Source organism: Panthera uncia, chromosome B4 (genome assembly GCF_023721935.1).
Source record: "Panthera uncia isolate 11264 chromosome B4, Puncia_PCG_1.0, whole genome shotgun sequence".
NCBI classification, from domain to species: domain Eukaryota; kingdom Metazoa; phylum Chordata; class Mammalia; order Carnivora; family Felidae; genus Panthera; species Panthera uncia.
The window spans coordinates 26,520,003-26,547,518 of NC_064809.1; the positions used below are offsets into that span (position 1 = coordinate 26,520,003).

General features: G+C 38.9%; 1 pseudogene; it reads left to right on the forward strand.

Moving 5' to 3' along the window:
• Positions 1–17,060, forward strand: part of LOC125919769 (E3 UFM1-protein ligase 1-like) — a 29,082-nt pseudogene extending 12,022 nt beyond the window's left edge.
• The last annotated feature ends 10,456 nt before the right edge of the window (positions 17,061–27,516 follow it).

Sequence of the window (27,516 nt, forward strand, 5' to 3'; positions counted from 1 at the left end):
TTGTTCAAAGTAAGGGATTGGAGTTTCCTATTGTTAACTGTATGGCTGTTCATTTCTCTCTTAAGATCTGTCAATATTTGCTGTATGCATTTAGGAGCTCTGATGTTGGGTGTGTATGTATTATATTTAGGAGCTCTTATGTTGGGTGTGTATATATTATATTTAGGAGCTCTGATGTTGGGTGTGTATATATTTATAATTGTTATACCTTCTTGTTGAATGGACCCTTTTTGTCCCTAGAGACAGTTTTTGACCAAGTCTGATGTAAATATAGCAACTTCTGCTTTCTTTTGATTACCATTTGCATAGGATATCTTAAACCTCTTCATTTTTAGCTTCTATGTGTCCTTAAATCTGAAGTCAGTCTCTGATAGACTGCATAGCACTGGATCTTTTTTGTTTGTTTTTTTATCCATTCAGCTACTCTAAATGCCTTTTTGTTGAGGAGTTTTATCCATTTACATTTAAAGTGATTCTTGATAAGTGGAAACTTACTGTTGCCATTTTATTAATTGTTTTCTGTTTTAGAGATATTTTGTTCCTCTCTTCCTCTCTTGGTAGCTTCCTGTGTTGTTTGATGATGATGATGATGATGATGATGATGATGATGATGGGTGTGGTGACTTGCTTTGATTCTTTTCTCTTTATCTTTTGTGTATATATTATAGGTAATTTTTTTCTTAGTGGCTACCTCAAGGCTTGCATAAAATATCTTGTCATTATAATCATCTGTTTTAAGTTTTATACAAAAACTCTATACTCTCCTCTCACCACATTCTGTGTTCTACTCAGAGGTTGCTTCTTCTTATATTCCATATTTGTTAACATATTATTATCTTTAAACTTTTATATTTGGGTCAAATGTAATTTATATACTATCATTTCAGAGTTACAATACTCTGTATTTGTTCACATGATTACCTTTACCAGTGAGATTTATGCTTTCATATGTTTTCACGTTGCTGTTTAGTGTGTTTTCACTTCAATTTGAAGAACTCTCTTAAGCATTTCTTGTAAGGCAGGTCTATTGGTGACAGACTTCCTCAGTTTTGTTGGCTTGGGAAGAACATCTCTTCTTTATTTCTTTATCTTTTTTAAACAATGTTTCTTTTTTTTTTTAATGTTTATTTTTGAGAGAGAGAGACAGAACATGAGCAGGGGAGGGGCAGAGAGAGAGTGAGACACAGAATCTGAAGCAGAAACGGGGCTTGAACCCACAGACCATGAGATCATGACCTGAGCCAAAGTCGGCCACTTAACTGACTGAGCCTCTCTCTTCTTTATTTTTATTTAAAAAAAATATTTTTTAACATTTATTTATTATTGAGAGACAAAGAGAGACAGAGCATGAGCATGGGAGGGGCAGAGAGAGGGGGAGACACAGAACCCAAAGCAGGCTTCAGGCTCTGAGCTGTCAGCACAGAGCCTGACATGAGGCTTGAATTCACAAACTGCAAAATCATGACCTGAGCCGAAGTCGAATGCGTAACCAACTCTTCCACCTAGGTGCCCCTCTCTTTTTTATTTTTAAAAGATAGCTTTGCTGGGAGACTTGGGTGACTCAGTCAGTTAAGCGTCCAACTTTTGCTTTCAGCTCAGGTCATGATCTTACAGCCGTGGGATCGAGGCCTGTATTGGGCTCTGCACTGAGATTATGGAGCCTGCTTGGGACTCTCTCTCTCCCTCTTTGTCTGTCCCTCCGCCACTCATGCTCTCTCATTCTCTCTTTCAAAATAAATAAACTTAAAAAAATCTTTAGTAAAAGATAGCTTTGCCAAGTACTCTGAATATCTTCGTCCTCTCTCCCGGCCTACAAGATTTCTATTGATAGACCTGCTGATAGTCTCATGGAGACAGGGATCCCTTGTATGTGATGAGCCATTTCTTCTCTTGCTGCTTTTAACATTTTCTCTTTGTCTTTGACTTTTGACAATTTAATTATGATGTGTTTCAATGTAGAGCTCTTTGTGTCCTACCTGTTTGGCAGCTTTTGGACCTATTGAATCTAGATGTCTGTTTTCTTCCCCAGATTGGGGCTTTTTTTTTTTTTTTTTTTTGTCATTATTTCTATAATAAGCTGCTGCCCTTTTTCTCTCTTCTCATTGTGGGACTCCTATAATTTGTATGTTGATTTTCTTACTAATAAATCCTATAGTCTTTCTTCCCCCTTTTAATTTTTTTTTTTTCTTCTCCTCTGACTGGATAATTTCAAATATGTCCTTGAGTTCTTGAGTTCACTGATTCTCTCTTCTGTTTGCTTCACTCTGCTGTTGAAGAGCTGTACTGCATTTTTGTTTCATTCATCTCTAGAATTTTTGCTTAGTTCTTTTTTAGGACTTCTCTCTCTTTGATGAACTTATTTTGTTCATGTATTGTTTTCCTGATTTCATTCAGTTGTCTTTCCCTGCACCCTTGTATCCATGGACCCTTGTAGCTTACTGAGCTTCTTTAAATCAATTATTTTGAATTCGTTCTCAGGCAATCTATTTCTTTGGGATCAGTTATTGGAAATTAGATGTTCTTGGCTCCCTTATCAATATTAGTTGGCTGTATATGTAGAGGTTTCATTATGGTCCCTCTGTTTGGTTCCATTGGTCTAAGTGTCTGTTTTTATGCCAGGACCATGCTGTTTCAATTATTATAGCTTTGTAGTACAGTTTGAAATCAGGAAGTGTGATGTTTGCAGTTTTTTTTTTTTCTTATGATTCTTTGGGGTCTTTTGGGGTTCCGTATGAATTTTAGGATTTTTTTTTTTTCTGTGAAAATTACCATTGAGATTTTTATAGGGATTGTATTGAATCTATAGATGTTTTTGGCTGGCATGGACATTTTAACAGTATTAACTTTTCCAGCATGAACACAGGATGTCCTTGCATTTGTTTTGCTTTCTTCAGTTTCTTTCAGTAAAGTGTTACTGTTTTCATTGTATAGATCTTTCACTTCTTTGGTTAAATTTATTACTAGGTATTTTCTTGTTTTTGTTCTATTGTTCATGGAGTATCTGTTTCCATTTTTTCACTTGAGTCTAAATGCCTCTTTAATTCTGAAGTGGGTCCCTTATAGTTGGGTCTTCATATTTTTAAGTCCATCCAGCCACTTTGTGCCTTTTGATAAATGAATTCAATCTATTTACTCTTAGAATAATTATTGATGTGTAAGGACTTGATAATGTCATTTTATTAACTGCTTTCTGGGTATTTCATATTTCCATTGTTTCTTTTTCTCTGTTTCTGCCCACATTTGTTAATTGGTTTTCCATGGTGGTATGTATGCTCTTTCCCCTTTCTATGTCTATTGTGGATCTCCTCTAAGTTTTTGCTTTGTGATTACCATGGAATTTACATAAAACATTGTATAGATAAGACAGTCCATTTTAGGTCGATAGGAACTTATCTTCAATTGCCTATAAAGACTTCAACTTTTTACTCCTCCCTTTTGTATTAATAATGTCACGATTTACCTCTTTTCATGTTGTATTTTGTTAACAATTTATAGTAGCTATATTTAATTTCACTACTATTTTCCTTTAGCATTTGTAACTACAGTTCAGTGGTAATACACTATCTAATATAGAGTTACATTTTTCTCAGTCTTACTGTATGTTTTTCGCTTTTACCAGTGTGTTGAGTACTTTCATATGTTTTCATGTCACTGAAAAATGTTGAAGGGAACTCTTTGAGTGGAAAGGAAAGACCATAAGTAGGAGCAAGCAAAGTAGAAAGCACAAAAGCAGTAAAAATAAGTGTATCTATAAAAATCAGTCAAATTCACAAAATAAAAGGATGTAAATTATGAAACCATATACCTAAAATGTGGGGGGAGAGGAGTAAAGAATGGGCCCAAACTTAAGCAACCATCAACTTAACATAGATTGTTAAATGTATAAGATGTCATACATAAACCTAATGATAACCACAAATAAAAAACCAGTGATAGATATGCAAAAAATCAATAAAAAGTAATCCAAGTATATCACTGAAGAGAGCCAGCAAACACTGACAAGAGAGAGCAAGAGAATAAAGTAATAGAGAAGAAATACAAAACAATTATAAAACAAGTAAAAAATTGCAATAAGTACATACCTATATGTATTTTGAATGTAAATGGACTCAGTGTTCCCATCAAGAGATATAAGGTGACTGGGAGTGCCTGGGTGGCTCAATCAGTTAAGTATCCGACGCTTGATTTCAGCTCAGGTTGTGATCTCAAGGGTTGTGAGATCAAGCCCTGCATCAGGCTCCACACTGAGCATGGAGCCTGCTTAAGATTCTCTCTCCCTCTCCCTGTGCCCTCCCCAACTTGCACGTTCTCTCTCACTTTCTAAAAAAAAAAAAAAAAAAAGATATAAAGTGATTGAATGGATATGAAAGCAAGACCCATCTATATGCTGCCTACAAGAGACTCATTTCAGATCTAAAGACACATGCAGATTGAAAGTGAAAGGATAGAAAAGCATTTACCATGCAAATGGAAGTGAAAAGAAAGCCAGGGTAGCAATACTTATATCAGACAAAATAGACATTCATTTAAACAAAGACTGTAACAAGAGACAAAGAAGGACAGTATATATTCATAAAGGGAGCAACCCAACAAGAAGATACAAAAACTGTAAATATTTATGCACCTGACATGGAAGCACCCAAATACATAAAGCAGCTAATAACAAACATAAAGGAAGTGATCAGTAGTAATATAATAAGTAGCAGGGGACTGTAACACCCTACTTACATCAATAGATAGATCATCCAAACAAGATCAACAAAGAAACTGTGGCTTTGAACAACCCATTACACCAGATGGATTGAATAGACATGTTCAGAACATTCCATCCTAAAACAGCAGAATACAAACTCTTTTCAAGGACACATGGAACATTCTCCAGAATAGATCATATATTAGGCCACCAAACAAGTCTCAACAAATTCAAAAAGTTCTTAGTCATACCGCGTATCTTTTCTGACCACAAAACTATGAAACTAGAAATCAACCACAAGAGAAAAATATGGAAAGAATACGAATATATGAAGGTGAAATAACATGCTATTAACGAATGAGTCAGCCAAAAATCAAACAGAAAGTACAAAAATACATGAAGAAAATGTAAAAAGGAAACACAACAGTCCAAAATCTTTGGGATGCAACAAAAGCTGTTCTAAGTGGGAATTTTATAGTAATACAGGCCCACCTCAAGAAGCAAGAAAAATCTCAGAAAAACAACCTAAACTTACACCCAAGGGAGCTGGAAAAAGAAAAACAAACAAAACCCAGAACCAGTAGAAGGAAGAAAATGATAAAGATCAGCATAGAAATAGACGAAATAAGAACTAAAGAAACAATAGATCAATGGAACCAGGAGCTGGTTCTTTAAAAAGATCAACAAAATAGATAAACTCATAAAAAAGAAGCAGTGGCGTTATGGAGAAGAGTTCCTGTAGTGCCTATAGTGTAATGTCCCCTTCACCAGAACCTGGTGCTTCAGGGGCGTCTCCTGTGTGTGTCCTGTGTGCCCAGTGTTGTGACTGAGCTGCATTTGCCTTCAGTTCAGTTAGCTGCAATGTCTCTCTTTGCCTGTTGTGGGCAGTGTTTGGTCCCTCTGTCATTAGTGGACCAGTCTGGGGCCACTTCAGGCTTTTGTTGAGTTAGACCAGGTGTTTGCCAATGATTCAGTAGCACTGAACTGCACAGTGCTTTCCCTGTGCTGTCCCTCGAGAAGCTTTTGTTGGTGGGCAGGTCCTGCAGTCAGACCTGATGTCTGCCCCCAAGCCCACTGCTGGGGCCAAAGTTGGACTGATGTGTATGGTTATCTTCTCCTCTCCCCGGGGTAGGAGTCACTTTGGAGTCGTGCTGGCCCCTATTTAGGGCTGCTTGCACACTGCCAGTCTTGTGGCATTGCTTTGGACGGGCTCCAGCCAAAGGCATATTGGAGGGGGTAGGTCTGCAAGAGAATGCAGGGGTGGGATGTGCTGTGCCGGCAAGGTGAGCCCTGGTGCCTTGTGAGACTGGACCTGTAGCCACCTGGAAAACTCCTGCTGAGACAGTCAGAGTTGGAGGGGGAAGATATGCAGAAACAAGTGGGGGTGGGCTACACTGTTGGCAAGCTAGGTGGAAAGTGTTCCATGTATCTAGGCCAGGGTTGGGTAGGGGAGGAAAATGGCACCCACCAACTCTTTTGTTCTCAAAGAGGTCTCCCAAAGATCCTTGCCCCTCCAGCACACACTCTGAGATTAGTAAATAAATCTCCTTCCCATATACCCCAGGTGCTTTTCAAACTGCTGGTTCTACTGCTGTATCTTAGTGAAGTTGTTTGTTACGCTGTCTCTTCAAGGGCAGGGACTCTGACTTCCCCGTTTTCCTGGAGCTAAGCCTGCTGATTTTTAAAGTTCCAGGTGTGGAGCCCCACTGCTGATTAGGACCCTCTGGTTTTCAAAGGCAAATGTTATGGGGATTCACCTTCCCCAAGCCGGTCCCCTGTGCCTGAGGTGCCTGGTGTGGGGTTGCTCCTCTCCCCTTTCTGAGCCTGCAGCATCCCTCCCTCCTGCAGACACTCTCATAGGACCATTTAGCTACTCACCACATCTCCACCCTTCCTGCCCTGTGAGATGTGGCCTCTTCCCTACATTTAGCTGTGGAGAATCTGTTCTGTGAATCTTTAGGTTGTTTTCTGGGTTATTTACACTGATGTGGGTGTTATATAGTTGTATTTGTGGGAGGAGGTGAGCTTAGAATCCTCCTCGTCTGCTATCTTCCCCGGAAGTCCCCTCAGCTGTTATTTCTTTAAATAGGCTCTCTGCCCACCTCCTTCCTCTTCTCCTTCTGGAATCCATATTATTATTATATTTGTCTTTCTGATGTAATCCCATAACATTTGTAGGCTTTCTTTACTCTTTTAAAATCTTAGTTCCTTTTTTCCCCTTCTATTTGTGTTATTTCAAAATTCCTATTCTCCAAGTCATTTCTTCTTTCTTCTTTCTGGTCTGCCCTGCTACAGGCACTCTATATTATGTTCTTCATTCCATTCACGGAATTCTTCAGCTCCAGAATTGTTATTTGGTTCTTTTAAATAATTTTACTATCTTTGTTAAAGAAATCACTTTGTTAATATACTTTATTCCTTATTTCATAGAATTGTTTTTCTGAGTTCATAACAACCTTCATAACAACCTTCAAAAATAATTCAGATTATTTAATATTTTCTAATTTATTTTGTATTCTAATTCAAGCATAGATAACACACAGTGTTATAGTAGTTTCAGGTGTAGAATATAGTGATTCAGCACTTCCATACATCATCCTTTGCTCATCACAAGTGTACTCCTTAATCCCCATCGCTTATTTTACTCGTCTCCCCATCTACTTCCCCTTAATATTTTCTAATAGCCACATTAAAAAGCTAAGAGAAAAAGGAAATTAGTTTTAATTATATATCCATATGTATTAAAGATAATTTCAGTTTTTTATTTCATTTTTACATAGCTATGCATCACATACTGTTGTAGGTACTGGGGATATAATGGTGACAAAAGCAACACGACTCCTGCTGTCATAGAACTTAACATGTTTTGGGTGGGGTGGAGGGTGGGGGGAAGATAGACATTATTTGAAGGTTTACAGCAGAAAAAAGTCCAAATACCTAAGAGGGAGTGTTTGTTTGCTTGAGAATTCTCCTTTTCTTTTTGTAATGCCATGTTACCTTGATTTTTCATATTCTTTGCAGGTATGTGCTTACGCTTCTGAATTTGAAGTCATAGACACCTTTAACTCCTTTCCTTCAGCAGATGGAGTGTTATGTTCTATGGTGTTGTTATTAAATGAGGATTTTTTTCTTCTTTCTTCTTCTCGGTCTTCATGAAAGTGTCTCTGCTTCATTTTTCTTGTTCCCTCTTGTGGATGAATTTTTAAGCTCTTATATCTACTCTGGTTCTTTTAATTCTACCTTGCTAAATATTGGAAACCTGCCTTCTTTTCCATCAGGTGGCAGTATAGTTCAAGTTTGTGGTCTGTCCCTAGTCCACCAATCTTGGCCTGTTTTTTTAGCCAGTTCCCTATTTACTGGATCTTGTTCTCCCAAGCACACTCCTGATCATTCATAAAGAGCTTGTAGCAGAGTGGGGAGAGGTGTGGGTTTAGCACTTCGTGCATTGGGGCACCCCTGGACTAGGAGGGAGATCTTCAGGGGTGGTACTCCCAGAGGCTTATGGGTGGACTCTCTGCTAAGTATAGTCTAACCCTTTGAAATTCATATCTGCCTCTTTCTCAGTATGCTCCCTCCCCCTGCTATAGAGCTCCCACCTTAGTACTGTGGGTGTTGATGGGGAGAAATGGGTGTCTTCAGCTGAGTCTCATTCAACTGCATAGTTTGGCTGTCACTCACCACTTCCCTATCCCCCTGTGGGAGATTGTTCTATTCTTAAAGTGTTACTTTTAAACTCCAGGATAACCACTGAGAAAATAACTAAAAGGTATACGGAAAAGTAAGTAAGAATTCAGTAAAAATTGTATCCTAGAACAAAAAAACCAAAAGAAGGCAGTAATGGAAGAATTGAACAAAAGATATGACATATAAATGCACAGACACACACAGACACACACACACACACACGTCAAAATGGCAGAAGTAAGTACTTTATCAGTAATTGCTTTAAATGAACATTAAAAGGCAGAGATGGCAGAATCGATTAAGAAACAAGATCTAACTGTATTTATTTATCTATGTACCACCATCCTAAGTATTCTGCATTGCAAACTGTAATGCTTTGATTCATGAAGTCCTCTTGTTTCTGCCTGGCTTCCCCTTCCTAGAACTTTCACTGGTAACTCTCAAGGCAGTAAGCTGGGAAAAATTTAGGGATCATTTCATTTCTTTCCTGTCTCTCAGGGCTCACTTCTTTTTGCCTTTAGATTCAAAGTCATGAAAACTGGTTTTCTGTTGTTGTTTGTCTGATATTTTAGTTATTTTAAGTGGCACTACAAGTCCAATCCCTGCTATTCCATCTTGGCTGGAGGCAGATGCCATTACTAATTAAGATTTATTCATTTATAAAAGTCACATAATAGGTTAGGGTTATAATTTTTTCACCCATTAAATTTGGATTTTATTAGTAAACTTCACCGTATAAGCTGGCCTAATATTGATAACCTTACAATTGTTCAAGACAAAAGTATTTCTTTGGCCCTAAAAAAAAAAAAAATCACTTTAATGATGAGAAATATGTTAGTGGAAAAGGCATTCCAGTTTTTTTTTTTTTAGTATAGTATAAAATAACAGTGCTTTGACTGATCTTAATGAATAAAGTAATCGTCTTTTTTTATTTAAGAGTAAGAGGAAAAAAATTAATTTTGAATGTCTTGATGAGTATTCATTGCCAGTAGGCTATTTTTCATGTCTCAAGAAAACACCTGTTGTGTATACTAGGCCACACATGTTATAAGTTCATCACATGAACTTATATTAACTTATAACATTTTAACTTATAACATATTAAAACTTATATTAACCACAGCAGTTACAGTGGGAAGGAAAGAAAGCTTCATCAGGCATCTACTTACTGACCTGGAAACAGAACAGCTGGAAATGTGGTACTAAGTTTACTTTAAAAAATAAGACACTTTGATCTAAAAGCATTAATTTAAATAGCAGAAGACTCCCAAATTTGGACATTTTATATATATTTTTGGTTTAATCAAAATAATTTTGTGCATCTATGTTTATGCTTGATCTCTTCCTCTAAAAGTTGCTTTTGATTAGAGTAGTCTACTCATTTAAATGTCAGGAGGCTTTAGCCTTCAGTGATGGAAAAGTAGAAATTTGATGGCTCACTAACATTTATATGAAAAAAGAATACAAGAACAATACTGGATATTGTTTTAATTTTGCCCATATAAGTTGCCGTTAGGATGAATAGCAAGATTACATATACTCTAGATGTGACACCAGAAAAAATAATGCTTCACACCTCATGAAGTAATAATATTAGGTTCTGTATCAATAGGCCATAATACATTTTTGACATAATATTTATTAATGTCTATTTCTTGGAATACATATTAACCAATATAGAGTTTATGGGTGTGATTAAGAAAAAAAATTACAGAATTAGTCTTGGATAGGAAAACATTAGAAATGAATTTAATAGAATATTTGCTAATAAGAGTTGTAATGTAGTATATCCCTACAGAATGGTATTTTGTGCTTTTTGACAGCTTAACTTTGTGGCAGAGAGTAAGGCTGGATATTGGTCAATAGGTCAGAATCCATGACAGTATATGGATAAATGGAAGCTATTATTCCAATTTTCATTGGGTGATTTTAGAATGGTGCATGGATGGATGAGTGAATGAATTCTGAGCCAAATCAGACATATAACCGAAGAATGGCAGATTGCTTCATTTAAGAGTATCCTAGTACATCTCTTCCCCCAGCCTCGATACTCTTCTGTTGTAGCTTTATTCCTCCTAGCCAGGAGGAAAGAGAATTATACTTAAAAGAACACATATTCTTATTCTGGGCAGAGAAGGCCAGTCAGTTACAGAATGCATAAATGCATATGGAGGGTTAATTGTGTAGTGTCACATTACAAAAGTTATTAAACATGCCCAAAACAAAAGCAAACTTTAGATAATAAGAAAAAAATTTTTCTGTATAAAAACTAAGCACTTCTGTTTTCCTCTGCCATTAAAGCAGGCTGTGCTGCTTTGGTGAACTAGAAATTTTATTCTTTTTTTTTTTTAATTTTTCTTAACGTTTATTTATTTTTGAGACAGAGAGAGACAGAGCATGAATGGGGGAGGGTCAGAGAGAGAGGGAGACACAGAATTTGAAACAGGCTCCAGGCTCTGAGCGGTCAGGACAGAGCCCGACACGGGGCTCGAACTCTTAGACCGTGAGATCATGACCTGAGCTGAAGTCAGATGCTTAACCAACTGAGCCACCCAGGCGCCCCAGAAATTTTATTCTTAAAAGGGCTGGCATTCTCTGAAAATTTATGGCAAAATTAAGGCTGTCATTTAGGCTCCCAAGTAACAGCTTCACAGAGATTTCTGGAAGTTCTTTGAAATGATAATCATTCTCGTATGTGCCCAAATGACTTAAGAGCAATATAGACCTGTGTCAGAATGTGCATTCTAAGGGAATAAGTCACTGGTGACTGCGTGGAGGAAACGTAGGTGAGGCCTTGTTTGGGAGTTAGGGGGAGATGGTTTCTATCTCTTTCAGGTGCTGTTGCCTTAATGTACTCTGAGATTGTAGGATCCTGTTATATCGTAAAAACATACATTAGAAAATATCACAAAATGATAAACTAATATATAACATCTCTGTCCTTTATCTCTGAAAGTATCTTCTAATTCCTCTTCAAGCTATTTCTGTTTTTCAGTCAAGTGATTTTGCTTCAAGTCCAGACTAAAAATGGAAAGTTGGCCTGAGTTATTTACCTGCATATATATATATATATATATATATATATATATATATATATATACAGAATTTGATTCCTTTATTTTTCTCATCCTCCACCTCCAATCCATTGGCATGCCCTGTGGGCTGCTCTATGGAGGAGACTTCAGATGTGTGTGCTTCCCATTGTCCCTACTGCTTATGCCCTAGCTCAAGCTGCGCTCATCTTCTTTTATTTCTTAAGTTTATTCATTTTTGAGAGAGAAAGCATGACCAGGGAGGGGCAGAGAGAGGGGGACAGAGGATCTGAAGCAGGCTCTGAGCTGACAGCAACGAGCCCGATGCAGGGCTCAAACTCACAAACTATGACATCATGACCGAGGTGAAGTCAGACACTCAACTGACTGAGCCACCCAGGTACCCAACTGCCATCATCTTCTTACCCCTCTCCTCACTTCCAATATTGATTTCCCCCTTTCTGCTTACCACAATAGTTTGTTAGTATATTAGTCTGCTAGGACTGCTATAACAAAATATCACAGCCTGGAAAGCTTCAACAACAGAAATTTAATTCTAATTTAATACTAATTATGTAAAGGTCATATCTCCAAATACTGTCACCTTGAGGGGTAGGGCTTCAATATGAATTTGGGGTGGTGGGGAGGACACAACCTAGTCCATAGCAGTTACATGGATCTTTAAAAAGTTAAAAATCAGATCAGGTTTCTTCCCTGTGTAAAACTCTCCAATGGTGGGGTATGTGAGTGGCTCAGTTGGTTGAGCGTCCAACTCTTGATTTCGACTTGGGTCGTGATCCCAGGTCATGGGATTGAGCCCTGTGTTGGGCTCTATGCTGAGTGTGGAGCCTGCTTAAGATTCTCTCTCTCCCTCTGCTCCTCTGCCCCCCACTCATGCATGCTCTCTCTCTCTCTCAAAATAAAAGAATAATAATAATAATAATAATAAACCCCTCCCAAATGGTTTCTCATTACTCTGAAGATAAAATCCAAACTCCTTACCTTGACTTTCAAAACTCTATGTAATCAGGTCCCTGTCTACCCATATTACCCAGGGCCACATCACACAACTCCAGGAGTCATGGTTCCCACACAACAGAATCATTTATGCAGAAACACTTATCTGTGCTACTTTCAGTACATCTTGATATATCATCAGGCATCCTTGCTGTTTGGTCACCTGCAGAGGCAGATGGACTCTGCTCACCCAAAGTTAGGTTCAGATGTCCAGCCACATGATGTCACCCACACATCCTTAGAAGGTAGAACAAGATTTATTACTTACCTTATATGAGATCTTCGAGGAGAGGAGGGCAGCGCCCCCCCCCCGCCCCCGCCCCAAGCAGGTCTGCAGTGGCTTTCATAGACCAAGGAAATGAGATTGGCCTGGGTTTTTTTTTATTGTGGATTGGGGGTAGGGCTGCGGTGGCTAGGAAAGGGGCATGCCTTGTTTGAGTCTCCTTCCAGCATTAAAGGAGGAAGTGCTGAACTTTTCTCATCAACTTGTCCAGATATGGAACCCAAAGTGAAGAAGAGGGCATGAGGCTTAACAGCAATCAAATATCAAATATCAAAAGTCCATCAGAACTATACTCTTCCAGCTTTTTGTTCCTCAAGAGGTCTTGACTCTTTTTGGCCTTTTGCTCCTGCATATAATTTTAAGGATCATCTCAAATCCCATAATAAGCCCTGTGAAGATTTTTATCAGAATTGCACTGAATCTGTATATAAGTTGGGGGAATCACTGACATCTTTAGGATATTGAGCCCTTGCATCAAAGAACAGTGTGTATCTATTTAAGTGTTCTTTAATATTTCAATAAAAATAAATGATTTTCTCTGTTCAAGGTTTTTATAATATTTAGTCATATATATGTTACATTTTTTGCTGCTTTTATAAAACTGTTTTATATGAGGGGCACCTAGGTGGCTCAGTTGGTTAAGTGTCTGACTTTGGCTCTGGTCATGATCTTGCTGTTTGTAGGTTCGAGCCCCATGTTGGGTTCTGTGCTGACAGCTCAGAGCCTAAAGCCTGCTTCAGATTCTGTCTCTCTCTCTGTCCTTCTCCTGCTCATACTGTCTCTCTCTGCCTCTCAAAAAAATGAATAAATGTTAAAAAAATTTAAAAACATTGTTTTATATGAAATTGTATTCCCAACTGATTGGGAATCAGTTGGAATCTTACTTGATTACCTTATCAAGTAAGATAATGCTCCTTATCAGGTGAAGGAAGTTCCATTGTATTCCTAGTTTGCCAAGAATTTTTATCAAGGATAGGTATGAACTTAATCAAAACTGTTTTTTAAGTTTGTTTATTTTGAGGGAGGAGTAGGGGCGGGAAGAGAGATAGGGAGAGAAAGAATCCCAAGCAGGCTCTATGCTGACAGCATAGACGCAAGGGAGCACCGATGTAAGGCTCAGCCTCAAGAACCATGAGATCATGACCTGAGCCAAGATCAAGACTTGGATGTTTAACCAACTGAGCCACGCAGGTGCCCCTCAAAACGGTTTTTTGGCTGTTAGTATGCCTTGTACTTTTTTGTCAAAAGCCAGACATGATGTACTGAGTGAAAGGAACTCTGGTAAATAGTCCTTTAGTAATGTAGTGATAAAGTATAGAAGGAGGGAAAGTGTTGGAGAGTGTTATGATTAAGTCTCTTTTAGTAAACCTGTGGCCCTGGACTGTGAACTTCACAAGTGCTTCTCAGATTTCCCTTCCCACTTTAGATGACACAAGATGGCTTGGGAAGGCTAGAGTTGTGTATTTCCCATCTTTACATGGAATGCTATAGGAGGGCTCAATTTGGATATTTCTCTTGTCTCACATAGAAGGTTAGGGCCAGGTGGAGTTGGATATTTCCCTTCCCTCAGGTCGGTTATGTTCAGATAAAATCTCCAACAGGTTAGCCTTTGTTAAAATAGTTTCTTTTGGGGGCAGGGCTTATTATGAACAACAGAATGCTCTGGTGTATTTCAAAATACACCAGAAAAATGGGATTCTTTCTCTCCCTATCTCCCTTCCCTTATCCCTGTCAGAAACAGGAGGGTTTTTTCCTTTGATATTCCCTACAAGAACCTGTAGAGTTTCCTGGAGGTTAAAAAATCACCAAGATGTGAGGGGCTTCTTCGATGACTGGATTCCTATGGAGTTTTAAATTCTCAGTTTTGTCCACATTGAGGCTCCAGCAATTTGTCAATTATAGTTTAGATTTTTAATTCAGAATGGATCATAGACCTAAATGTAAAACATAAAAATATAAAACTTCTAGAAGAAAGCATATAATGAAATCTTTGTGACCTTGAATAAGGAAAAGAGTTCTTAGACATGACAACAAAAACATTATCCATAGGAAAATAGGATAAGTCAGACTTTATCAAAATTGAAAACTATGCTATTAAGAGGAAGAAAAGACAAGCCACGGACTGGGAGAAAATATTTGTAAATCACATATCTGACAGATAAATAGTATCCAGAATATGTATACTCTCAAAACTCAGCAATAAGAAAACAACTCAAAAAACAAGTTGGCAAAAGATTTGAATGGATATTTCATCAAAGAAAGTATACAGTTAGCAAATAAGATGTTCAGCATCCTTAGTCTTTAGGAAAATGCAAAGTTAAAAACACATTGGATATCACTACTCATTAATTAGAATAGTTTATTTTTTAGGCTGACGTGTGGGCAGTTCTTTGGTGGCTGGGTAAGTAGGGAAAGGACACCTGTGGTGGTTGGCAGCTGACTTCCAGTGGGCACAGCTCACCACAGTTATGCAGAGGTTGTCAGAGTGGAACTGCATTGAGATTGTAAATAAATTGATTGCTCAGAAAGAGCTGGAAGTAGTTTGCACACTCGATGGAAAGGAATATATTATTCCAGCTCAAATTAGCAAAGAAATGAGAGATGAGCTATGTGTCTGAGGCTGTTGAGTAAACGTTGATCTGCAACAGGTAATCAATGTGGATCTGATTCTTGCTGAAAATAGAATTGGTGACATTGTTAAATCAGAAAAGCACGTTCAGCTCGTATTGGGATAACTGATAGATGAGAACTATTTGTATCTGTTATAGGAGGTAAATGACAAATTGCAAGAAAGTGATCAAGTCACCATATCCCGACTGTGTAAAACCTATGATCTTTTGGAAACTTTCTGACACAGGCAGTAACTCAAAGACTAGATAGACTTATTAATGGCCACATGGCTCTCTTAATAACAGAGGAGCAATATTTACTGAAGCTTTTATAGCTTGACATAAAGCACGCATCGTGGACTGTTCAGTGCTATTACCCAGCCTACAGCAGTGAATTCTCTGATTTTAAAATCCGGATGTCAAGAGCAGCTACTTTACTCTGTGTTTGAGGAACTTGTTAACAATGGGTGTTTATGGGGCTCTGTGGTTGGTAGAAGACAGGACGAGGCAGTGTTCATTCCTGACATTCACTCCAGAACACATCAGGCAGAATGGCTATCTAGAATTTGATGCTTTGTCCAGACTTGGAATCCCAGATGCTGTGACCTACATAAAGAAAAGATAGAAGACCTACACAAGTCTTGTCTTCGAAAGCAGCTGTGTGGCCAATGATTTGCAGATCACGTGGAAGCATCGGTAGAGGAAGCCATTAGCTCTGGAACATGGTTGATATTGTACCCCTGTTTCTCAGTTCTTTATCAGTTGAGGATGCTGTGATATTGCTTCAACAGGGTGATGAGAGCATTCTGCAAGCAGGTTTCAGCTGTAGTCTTTAGTGACACCATTGTAGTCAGTGGAAAATTTCTGAATAACTGCATAGAACTATTCAGTGAGCTGATGCACCAGGAAGCTGAAAAGGAACTGAAAAATAATCTGTTCACTTAATCACTGAAGAAGATCTGAAACAAGTCTCCATTTTAGAATGCATTAATACAAGTACAAAGGATAAAAAAGATGAAGGAAAGAGAAAAGCAACAGAGGGGAATGGAAGTGTGAGAGGAGGTAGCAGCAATGCCAGAAAGTACACAATTTTAAAAATCAAGAAGAAAGCAAGAAAAGATGATAGTGATGATGAGTCATCTCACACTGGGAAGAAGAAACCAGAGATCACTTTTATGTTCCAACATGAGATTGAAGATTAAAAAAAAATTTTTTTAATCTTTATTTTTGAGAGAGAAAGAGACAGAGGGCAAGCAGGGGAGGGACAGAGAGAGAGGGAGACACAGAATCCAAAGCAGGCTCCAGGCTCTGAGCTGTCAGCACAGAGCCTGATGTGGGGCTTGAGACCACAGACCATGAGATCATGACCTGAGCTGAAGTTGGAAGCTTAACTGACGGAGCCACCCAGGCGCCCCTCTTCCTGTTCTCTTTTTTTTGGGAGTGAATTCCTTCATCTTGTCATTTTGGAAGAAGAAGAAAATTAATAAAATTAAAAATTAAAATTAAAAAAATTAAAAACAAAACAAAATCAAATAAAGGAAGCTAGATCCAAGGTGTGTTTCGGTTTGCTTATTGAAAGAAGCTTGATAAAATAGAGAAAAAAGGGAAAGGAAAAAAAAAAAGGTAAAAAAGAATTTTATAAATTAAAAAATTTATATAAGGAAACAGGATAAAGCAAAATAAAATATAAAATTAAAAATAAAGTAAAAAAATAAAAATAAAATTTTCTTTCTCTATCCAAGAAAGAGAAAGAAAAAATAAAACAATTTAAGCAAAAACAGAAGCAAAGAAAACAAACTGATAAATAAACCAGAAAACAGAATGAAACCCGAATGAAGTTACACCCAGTTTCCGCTAGAACTGAAACTATGAAGCACTCTATACTCCCTATATTAAGCAGGTGGAAGTATTTGTGTTGGTCTTCTTGGGGGTGTACTTGGAGGGCGCAGTTGGGCAGGATGTAATGGCTCCGTTATCCACTAGGTGGCGCTGATTAGCTTACTGGTGTGGATCCGTGTGCGTGCGCACATGCACCTGTACGGGAGAGGTGAGAATAGCTTCATCCAGCTCCCTAGTCTTTGGTGCAAGAATTTCGCACTCTTACCCACCGTTGGTCAAGCACCCCTCCTTTGTCTCAGGCCTCTGTCCACTACCCACCTCTCCCCTGTGTGTGGCCCAAGTTGTCTGCCTGACGAGCAGCACCTCCCTCCAGAGTTTTATCTCACATAGGGTTGTGTTTCAAAAACCCCACACTTCAGAGACCCCTGTGGCTTGGACCTGTGCCAGCTCTCTGGGGGAGGGTCTCGCTGAGCAATGGCCAGGTGCTGGCTTGCCCCAGAAAACGTTTGTGCAATTGTGCAGCGGCAGAGGTTCAGACATTATGGCAAATCACAACACACAGAAGGTGCCGGGTTTTGCTGCACTTTGACATCTTTGTCCCAATACCTGCAAATAGCTGCTCTCTGGGGTCTGCTGGGACCTTTGCCTGTGGAGAGGCGATATGGCGCCTCTATGAAATGCACTCCAAGCAGGGGAACCACTTCTCCCCATGTGGCACATGGACCCCTCATACCCGCTGCCTGCTTCTAGGGATTCATCCTACTTCCTCACCAGAGCACCACCAGGCAATGAGCTCTGGAACTTTAGACCCTGCGCTCCACCGTTTATAGAATCTTGATGGTATTGAAACCCTCTCCTTTCTCCCCATCAATGGTTTTGGGGAGCAGATTTCTTGTCCAATCCCCTGCTAGTGTTTTCACTCTTTCTCTTTCTCTCCAGCTACTTTCAGGGGAGTGCTTTTCTTGCACAATCCCGATGCACCACACTCTCCCCTGTCCTTTTCCTCTCTCTGCCCTCTCGCTGCAAAAACGACTCGCTACCCTCCATGGCTTTTCTCTCTCCGGATTCACCTCTCGGCACTGCATACCTGCCGAGTTCTGTGGCTCGTATTATGCAGATTGTTGCGTTAATCCTCAGATCAATTTCCTCGGTGTTCAAAATGGCCTGATGCTGATCTAGCTGTGTTTTAGGGATGAGACAAGCTCAGGGTCTCCATACTGCCTCTGCCAACTTTACTCTCTCCTCAAAAATCGTGTATTTTGAAATTAGTAGAGGATGTTTTAATCCTAAAATTGAGAAATTTGCAAAACAAATTTATAACTAAGCTCTTGTTCTTATTTCTGGTATAAAAGTGAACTTTTATGTGGTTGAGGGATTTCAGGGAAGCCTTCATAGGTGCAGAAGAATACCAGAGGAGCCCATACATTGCTGTGCTCTATTCTAAAACAACATGCTAACAAGAGTGAGACAAAAACAATAAAAGCTACTTCTTAATAGGTATAAGTTGCATTATAACATTAGAATAACTAAAAAATATAATACAAGTATTTCTCTTTAACCCAATTTGCATTTCTAAATGTTATTTTTTATAAAAGTGGTCACTCTGGCAATTAATTCTTTGTTGTAGGAGGATTTTTAAACGCGTTGCAACTTTTTTTTTTTTAAAGAAAATCCCTATAAGAAAATAGGTATTCTTGTTTTCTAAAGACTATTTATAGTAAAAAGTAACTGAAATAATTCCTTGGAGTAATAATTTCAACCAAATGAGTTTTAAGCAACAATTTATTATATATCAAAAAGAAATTTATTTTGAAAATAATAGTAAGTTAAATCTCAAATATCAAAAAATTACAGGGTGGCATTCAACTCTTGATTACGGCTCAGGTTATGATCTCACAATTTGAGGGATCAAGTCCCACATTAAGTACTGACAATGCAGAGGCTGCTTGGGATTCTCTCGCTCCCTCTCTCTCCCTGCGCTCCCCCCTCCAACCCCGGCTTGTGTGGGCGTTCATGCACCCATACGCTGTCTCTATCAAAAAATAAGTAAATAAACATTTTTAATATATTTTTTTAATGTTGATTTATTTTTGGGAGAGACAGAGACAGAATGTGAGTGGGTTAGGGGCATAAAGAGAGGGAGACACAGAATCTGAAGCAGGCCCCAGGCTCTGAGTTGTCAACACACAGCCCGATACGGGGCTCGAACTCACAAGCTGTGAGATCATGACCTGAGCCAAAGTCGGACACTCAACTAACTGAGCCACCCAGGCGCCCTGTAAGTAAACAGTTTTTAAAATTTATTTTAAAAAATTTTGTTAATGTTTTTATTTATTTTTGAGACAGAGAGAGACAGAGCATGGGCAGGGGAGGGGCAGAGAAAGAGGGAGACACAGAATCCAAAGCAGGCTCCAGGCTCTGAGCTGTCAGCACAGAGCCCAACACGGGGCTTGAACTCATGGACGGTGAGACCATGACCTGAGCCAAAGTCAGACGCTCAACTGACTGAGCCACCCACGTGCCCCTAAATAAACATTTTTAAAAGTACTATCTTATAGTACATAATTTTTATGTGGCATTTAAAACTCTGTGTTTCAAAATGTTTGAATGTAAATTATCAGTCGGCCTCTAATTCTATACAAAGTATTAATACTGAGTGAAAGAAATTAATGTGATTGCTGATTAAGCATTATTGTTAAAGTTGATAGGAATGTAACATAAATTTAAAAATGTTTTTCCATTGGTAATTTTCTGTTAATGTATTTTCATATGGGCAAAAGAAGAAAAATGACAAACTCTCTGTTACCACAAACTCCAATTAGTTTTGTTTATTCAGCTTTCAAAATATTGAACACCCAGCTTAATGTTCTATTCCGTCTTTAAGAATCTTATCATTTATGTTTCAGCAGATACCAATTTATCCACATTTGTTTCAATAGACACAATATTAGACAATGAAGCAAATAAAATCAGTCTGACTTTCTTAACTTGTAAGAATAAAAATAGAGACAACCAAGCAAATAAAAAGGAAATCATTCTGTCTTGTTCACATTAATTTTTTCATTTATCAAAATGGTTCTTATTTTTCCACAGTAAATAAAAACAGTTTTTAATTGCTTATTTGTGTGTGTGTGTGTGTGTGTGTGTGTGTGTTTTAAAGATTTTATTTTTAAGTAATCTCTACACTCAACGTGGGGCTCGAACTCACAACTCCGAGATTAAGAGTTGCATGCTCCACCAACTGAGCCAGTCAGGTACCCCTAGTTTTTATTGAAAATAAAATTATATATTTGACTTTTTATGTAAAAATCTAATTTCACTAATAAAATAAACGTTTTTAAATGTTTATCTACTATGATCATGATCTACAGATTTAAGAATGTTATTAAAAATAAAGTTGCCTGTTTATTAAATTTTGTGGCACTTTGAAAAAAAGAATGCTTTTTTATTTTAAATGTTAATTTGTTTTGAGAGAGAGATTGAGAGAGAGAGAGAGAGAGAGAGAGAGTGCAGGCAGGGGAGGGGCAGAGAGAGAGGGAGAGAGAGAATCCTAAGCAAGCTCTGTGTTGTCAGCACAGAGCCCGAGTTGGGGCTCCAACTCATTAACCCTGAGATTATGACCTGAGCCAAAATCAAGAGTCAGAAACTTAACTGACTGAGCCACCCAGGTACCCCAAGAATGGTTTATTTTTTAAAAAATCAAAGAATATCCAGTGCGGGCAAAGATTCCTCATCTTTGAGGAATTAGAGAACTAGAACTAGAACTAGCTTTGTTCATAATCACCAAAACCTGAAAACCCGATTACCCTTTAGCTGGTGAGTGGGTAAACAAGTGTATGTACATTCATACAGTGGAATAATACTAAACAATGAGCGACTGATAGATGTAACAACATGTATGAATCTCAAATGCATTTTAATATTTAAAATATTTTGAGAATCTTTAAAATGAATTGCCTAACTGGACTGAATGATAGTAATCATCAAAGATGATGGATTATCAAAAAGATTCCATACTCTATTATTATTCAGTTTGTATGATATTCCAGAGAAGGCAAAGCTATCTCAATGGAGAATAAATCAGTGGTTGTAAGTATTTGGTGGCTGGGGGAAGTGTTTCACTACAAAGAAATTTTTTTTGGAGGGGGGGATAGAACTTCTTAGTATCATGGTTATAGTTGTGGATAACACTATACCTATAGGCCTATATATCACAAAGACTGAATTTTACTGTATTGACATTTATGAGAAACTTTAAAAATTACTCATGAAAAAAAGGTTTCATGAAAAAAAAGGCCCTTAAAGGTTTCTTTGGATCATATGAGTGATATGAATTTGGATTGCAAACCCATACAAGAAGTGATTTATGATTGTGATTTCTCTGGTTACTTTTTTTTTCACCACTACCACCTGGTGTCAAAGTTGAATTAATTTTTTATAGTGAGTTTGTTTCTTGATTGTCTGCATATTGAGGTTATAAACCCTCTCTGAGATTTCAGGTTTATGTAATGGGTTTCCTACTAGACTCTCCATTTAGGTTTTACCTTTGGTATTAGTTGGGGTTCTCCAGGAAAACAGAACCAACAGGATGTGTGTGTGTGTGTGTGTGTGTGTGTGTGTGTGTGTGTGTGTGAAGGCTTGATGAGTCCAAAATCTGATGCGCTAACCCAGCAGATTGGAGACTCAGGAAAAGATTACCATTCAATTCCAAAGGCAGTCTTCTGAAAAAATCAGAAAGAGTTGATGTGGCAGATGAAGTCTAAAGGCAGTCTAATGGCAGAATTACCTTCTACTTGAGGGAGGTCAACCTCTTGTTTTATTCAGGCCTTCAACTGATTGGATGAGGCCCACCCACATTGTAGAGGCCAATCTGGTTTACCCATAGTCCACTGATGTAAATGTAAATCTCATCCAAAAACATCCTAACAGAAACATCCACAATAATGATTGACCAAATATCTGGGCAATGTGGTTCAGCCACATTGACATGTAAAATTAACCATTATATCTCCTGTCCCCCAGGCCCATATGGTCATTGAAGCAGAAATTCAAGTCTCTAAGGCTCAGGAAAAACATTCAGGTTAAATGCCTGTTTCATTATAGATTTTTTTTACTTTTGATGAATACTTTCACTCATTTAAAAGAATCCTTAATTTTACCGAGAGTTAAATTTTTCAGTTGAAAGGGCTGTTCAGGCTCTCTACCATATTGCTTGAAACAGAAATTCTTCTTCAATTCCTCTTCTTATTGCTGCCATTTTCCTTACTTCAAAATACCAAACTTGTTTCTATTTAGGAAACTTGCATGAACTGTTTTCTCTGCCTAATATATTCATCTGGAGTTTTGTGGATCTCACGCCTTCTGGTCATCTTTCAGCTTAAATATCACCTCAGAAAGGCCATTCCTGACCACCAAATCTAAGTTATCCACTCAACTGTTTTCACTGTTAGCACATCACCATATATGTATGTATGTATCTATAGATGAGGGTCTGTACTAAGCACTATATGTGCACAGTGGAAGAGGCGGGTGTGTTGGGAGCTTTTTTATGGCTCATGAAAGGCTTTACCGGAGGGGTTCATTCGAGCTGACTACGTAATGATAAGATGGGACACCACAAAACTGGTTCGAAGATAGCAGGAGGAGGAAAGTCTAAAGCAACACTCAGCACTTACCCGATAGAAGGATGGAAATCTGTGAATCACAAGCACAAGCCACATGTATTTACCTTTACATTTTCTAGTAGTCACATTAAAAATTAAAAAGAAACATGGGGCGCCTGGGTGGCTCAGTCGGTTAAGCGTCCGACTTCAGCTCAGGTCACGATCTCACGGTCTGTGAGTTCGAGCCCCGCGTCGGGCTCTGGGCTGATGGCTCAGAGCCTGGAGCCTGCTTCCGATTCTGTGTCTCCCTCTCTCTCTGCCCCTCCCCCATTCATGCTCTGTCTCTCTCTGTCTCAAAAATAAAAAAAAAATAAAAAAAAAACTTTAAAAAAAATTAAAAAGAAACATATCAAATTCATTTTCATAATATATTTTTAGCCCAATAGGTCCAAAATATTATCATTCCAACACCTTTTTAAAACATTGAGATATTGTACACTTTTTTTTTTTTTACTAGGACCTGAGATCCCGTGTGTGTCTTATCCTTACAGTACATCCCCATTTAGACTGGCCACGTTTCCAGTGCTTCATAACCGTATGTGGTTAGTGGCTGTCCTATTGGACACGTGGATTCAGTGGCACTTCATACTCTCCGGCTAGAAGAAAATACAGACGAGAACAGTGCTTCTCAAACTTCACCTAGTGTAGGACCAATGTTTCTGTTTTTAAAATCTCCAATCTATTTTGGATGGACGCACTTGTAAAGTAAAATAAAGCACTACCGGAAGGGAAGGGTAAAAATAAAATAAAAACGGAAATGTAAAGTGCAAGCTTAATTTTTAAGTGTCATATTCAGTAGACATAATATCGCATACTCTCACTTTCCATATCTGTACTTCCTTGCCATGGGCCACAAATACGTAGTTCATAGACTGGCCCGTCTGTGGGGACCCTGGTCTAGAGTGCAGTGGGGCTCGCTTGGCCTCTAACCAATTGTGTTACTTCCTGCATAAAGTGTCTCTCGAGTCTGGGTTGATGTGTTTGGTTTTCGTTTTTTAAGTCTTATAGACACTCTCTCAAAGGCATTTCCCCCCTCTCAATTTTCTTAGCGTGAACTCCATGAGAGAAGGGTTTCAATTTTCTTTTATTTAAACAAATTTTTTTTTAATGTTTATTTATTTTTGAGAGACAGAGACAGAGCAGGAGCGGGGGAGGGGCAGAGAGAGAGAGACACACACACAGAATCCAAAGCAGGCCCCGGGCTCTGAGCTGTCAGCACAGAGCCCAACATGGGGCTTGAACTCATGAGCTGTGAGATCATGATCTGAGCCAAAGTCCAACACTTAACTGACTGAGCCATCCAGGCGCCCCTCAATTTTCTGAATATACAGGTCATCATTTGAGTTTGATCCAAAGTCATGTTTAATGTAGGATTCAGATGTATTGAAAGAATAGTGAGGAAGGCCAGACCGAGGCCTTGCTGAGTTTCTGAAGGATGTCTTCTAGGGAGAGAAGGGGCCAGAGGTGTTGAGGCCAGCCACTGTGACCAGAGACAGAGTTCCCATCCCAGACGGCAATGCTTACTCAACAACTATTTGTTGAGTACCTTCTGTGTGTTATGTACTTTATATAAATTATCACCTCTAATGCTTCCGCTGAAATGAGCTTGAAGATATACCCCTTTTAATATAATTCAGTTCTTTAGTATACCTTGGGATACCTTATTGCTATCATGGGTTTGGTTTTCTCTGTTAGTGCTTAGTGGAATCTCAAGATATGACCTAGCACAACTGTCATTTTATTGGAGGAGAGTGATGCCACGCTCTCAAAGAGCTGACTAAAATTTACAGGTGAAAGAAGGAGAAAAGGATTCCACATGATTCGGCCACTTCTGTCTTACCGATTCCTTTTCTGCGAAGCGGCTTGAGACCATGACGGAGGCCTTTGTCTGTAGGAGGTGGAAAGGTTTTCTTGCAGGCCTGATTTTGGCTTTCTAATTGGTAATTCTATTTAAATCACCCCCTACTGAATTTTTTTCATGGAACTGAAATGACAAGAGCTGGCCCTATTTCCTATACGTGTTTAAATGCTGTTTTGCTCTGTTGCCATAGAATGCACAAGAGAAAGATTTTTTATATTTTTGTCTTCGTTGTTGTTTGGCATCAGTCTATTTCATTTCATTTTAAAATAACCACAGCTTTGGGGTGCCTGGGTGGCTCAGCTGGTTAGGCGACCGACTTCGGCTCAGGTCATGATCTCACAGTTTGTGAGTTCGAGCCCCACGTCGGGCTCGGTGCTGACAGCTCAGAGCCTGGAGCCTACTTCAGATTCTGTGTCTTCCCCTCTCTCTACCCCTGCCCTGCTCACGCTCTGTGTCTCTCTATATATCAAAAATAAATAAACATTAATAAATAAATTAATTAATTAATTAATAAGAAATAAGATAACCACAGCTTTGTTGACCAGAGTCTCAGATTCTTTCAAGGAGGCCAAGAACGGAAAGCTGGAGAGTTAATGCTATCATTGACCTGCAGAGGGAGCTCACTGTTTTTTGTTGTTTTTTTTTTTGTCCATTGTATTGGTTAACGAAGAAGATTCGAGAGCTGTATATCTATCACACAGTGTCTTATGAACTACATATTTTTAGAGAGTGAAGGTAGTCTTTCCTTTACCTACTGCTTCCCTAGGTAACGGATTACCACCCTGGGAGTGGGGGTCGGTACAAAAGGGTTTTAGACAAATGCGCTCCAGAGGCTTTTGGAGTTTCTGAAAGGCTCTAGAAAATCTTTCGAGGAATAGGCCACAAGAAGTCTGGCTTCTCGAGACCTGGGCATTTTGAGGGTCTGTAGGAAGAGCCGTTGCCTTTTTCTTATAGTTTGCCATGTGCCCTTTAAGTTAGTTTTTAAAAATTATACATGTAATACATGCTCACTGTAGACAATTTTGAAAATTGAAAACACATTACAGAAGTAGGAGAAAAAAAGTCACTCATAAGATCCAACCCAGAGCTACCCCCTTGTTAATGTATTTCCTTCCAGTCTCTTTATAGAGAGCCCTGCTGCCTAAAACATTTTAGGCTGAGCAATTTTTAGTTGAAAATTCATGAGCATTTTCCCCCTGACATTCATGTCAGGACAACTTCCTGAGCTGGGGAGGGTCAGGGTAGGAATGGCTCGACATCCGCAGAAGGTTCTGCAATTGGAACCCACCCTAACTGAAAATAAAAACCTCTCTCAGTGTCCTGAATTCAGCTGATGATCTGAGGTAAGTGATTTGCTCTCAGGGTGCTGTGGCTCAGTTTCCCAGACTGTCCTACCCAGATGTTAAAAGTCCAGTTCTCGATCTTAACGCTGCCTCTGTGATGACAAAGAACAGTTCTGGTCACGATCCTGAGATCCCATGTGCCATGGCAGGCCACACCTCACTTTTGACGCAAGGGATGTTGCGTTGGGAACTGCACATGGGACCCAACCCACCGCGCCTGCTCATGGTACCATGCAACCCGTCTACCCTTGTGTATCTAGAGGAGGTAAACAGGGTGGAGACTAGCGCTGGCGCTTGCTAACGTCTCCGGGGAGAACAATGTGAACTTTCAAAAAACAAACTTGTTACCCACTTTTCTCAGGGAGGAGAGATCTCTTTGCCTCGGACACTAGAGGTCAGAAAATAATTGAGCACCATGGTCCCCTCGTGAGAACTGAAATACATGCATAAGCTCCCCAGTCCCGTTACATTTGTGACCTGATGCTTACTAGGCTTCTAGCTGTGAGGGAACAGACCCTTAGCCCACAGCGAGCAGGATGGATGTTTCTTTATATGACGGATTAATGTAGACAGGGAGACAGACGTCAGCAGTGATCAAGCTCCTTGATCCTTTAGCCCAGTTAAATGCTGTAGGGGACTTGACTTTATGGGGCTTCATTCAGTATTTGCTGTGTAAGGGAAAAAAAAAAAAAAAATATATATATATATATATATATATATATATTTAGTTAAAACCACTTTATATGAATCTTTAATCACTATAGGGAACCCCATTCTTCCCCCCACCCCCCAAAAAAAACCCCAGAAAAGCAATAATCTACTCAGTCATGTTAGTTTAGTTTAGACCAGTGTTTGGGGTTCTCACAAAGTAAAGTTTACAATGACTTAGATGCTTTCTAAATTAATTAAATGAAATCAGCCAATAAATATAAACAAATAGTATTTAAAAATTAGTGTGGGACACAGGCCAAAGGAAAAGGGGAAAAATTTAATAGATTTGTTTGCATCTTCTCGGATTGGTTTCTTGTCGAAATGCTTCCCTGCTTTACTAAATGAGGTCTGCCTAGCATCTCAGCAATTAAGAGTGATAGAATTCATACCAGCCGAAAAGCTAAACTCCATTTTAAGAGAAGCATTTTAATTCCAGGAGAAGAACCCCGATTGTAAAGAGTTGTGGATGCTCTTGATCCGTACACTGCTTTTGTAAGAACTGCTATGAGGTCCTGGATGAGCCAGAAAAGGTTTAAAAAAAAAAAAGTGTGATGCTCTGAAGAACGTCCTCAGGTTTGCATCCAAACAGGCTGAGGGTGTGTGTGGTTGAAGCCGAAAGGTCTGTCAGCCTCCTTCAGGCTGCCAGTTCAGACTCGGGTGAGTGGGAGATGAAAAATGTGCTTTCAGCAGGAAGCATTTTCTAAACTTCCATTATACAGGGTATTTCCATCCAAACGACACTAACAGTTCACTGCTGAAAAAGTGAGACTAGACATCCTAC